We start from the raw sequence: 1,457 nt of genomic DNA on the forward strand, positions 1-1,457 counted from the left end.
AATAATACCAGTGATAAGTCAGGTGAAAAAATATGAGCAACGCATCTAAGTTCTGCTTTCCATACCTGTAAAACTTGCCCGCGAAGGAAGGGTACTATCAGTTTTATTTTGCTAGATGAGTTTCAAAAGCAGAAACATTAAAGAAACGAATCTAAAAGCTGTTTTTCCTCAGCTTAGGGGGGGAGCCTGTTGTATGCAGTATCATACATGACCATCAAAACGCTTCATGGATGCTCACACCTGTTACTGCATGGGATGAACCCCAGCATGGAGCCCGCCTGGGAGTTGCTCTTGGGCATGGGTGAGGCTGGCTGGTACGAGGCTGGGCCCACTGGCCCCACCACCCAGCAGCCCTTCCCCAGCCCTGCGCTCGCCTCAGCGCCCACAGACCCTTCGTGCCCCCTACCCACGAGTGATGCATGGGGCTCACCCGACTCGCCCGGTTTTTGCTCACCTCGCAAACAGAAGCACCAAGTGCCCTCGTAACCACCCACGGTCACCGCTTGGGGCTGCGGCTCCTCTGGGGCTGAGCCCTGGCAGAAAATCTTGCTGCACACAAAGTTCTGTAAAAATTCACAGGAAAAGCAAACAGTCCCGGCCCAGCCACCGCCGCGCTGTTCGCACCGTGCCCACACCCTGCCCTGGCCACGCAGCCCCCTCCCCACTGCCCGGCTCGCTCCTTCCACCCCTTGGGCCCAATTCAGCTCCCCCCTGCCCCCCCACTCCGCGGCACTGCCCATCCCACACCCCCAGGGCAGTTACCCCCGCACAGCCCCCCAGCTCTCCTGCCGCCCCCCTACCCTGCACCCCCCACACTGCCCCTCAGCCCCCCCGAACCCCATCTCCTGCTCCCCAGGCCCTCACTACACCCCCACACCGCACCCCAAACCCCCTTGCACCCCCACAGCGCTCCATCCCCCCCCATACCGCCTCCCCCAGCCCCCGCTGCCCCCCCCCACGTTGCCCCACACCGTCCCCCAGCCCTCACTGCACCCCATACCCCCCGGCCCTCAGCCCCCACTGCACCCCCTCACCACCCCAGCCCCATATCCTGCCTCCCAGCCCCCAATACACCCCCTACCACCCCCAGCTCCCCCAATCCTGCCCCCACCCCCCCATGCACCCCCCCAAGCCCCCCGGCCCGACCGCCCACCGCCCGCCATGAGGCCGGAAGCAGCAAGGCCGGAAGGCCACCGAGGCGAATGGCAGGCCAGGGCGCCTCGCAGAGCACTTCCGGCCTGCCGCGGTCCTCCAAGCGCTGCCTTAAAGGGCCAGGACGTGCCGAGGCGGTCTGACCGCGTCGCTATGGCAACCGGCGAGGCCCGCGCCAGGCCCGAGGGCGGCGTTGCGGGCCCCGGGGGCGAGTGGCCGGGTGGCAAGTGCCCCGGAGGCCCGGCAGTGTCAGCCCGGGGCGCTGGGCCGTGGCCGCTGCCATTCGCGGTCCCGCTCCGTGCTCC

At 66.0% G+C, this 1,457-nt stretch overlaps 1 non-coding gene across 1 annotated transcript; it reads right to left on the reverse strand.

Moving 5' to 3' along the window:
* Positions 1-187: 187 nt before the first annotated feature.
* On the reverse strand, positions 188-367 carry LOC137670667 (small Cajal body-specific RNA 16). Its single transcript, XR_011049328.1, has one exon. It is a non-coding gene; the product is annotated as a small Cajal body-specific RNA 16 (non-coding RNA).
* Positions 368-1,457: the final 1,090 nt, after the last annotated feature.

This window comes from Nyctibius grandis, chromosome 15 (assembly GCF_013368605.1).
Source record: "Nyctibius grandis isolate bNycGra1 chromosome 15, bNycGra1.pri, whole genome shotgun sequence".
Lineage (NCBI taxonomy): Eukaryota > Metazoa > Chordata > Aves > Nyctibiiformes > Nyctibiidae > Nyctibius > Nyctibius grandis.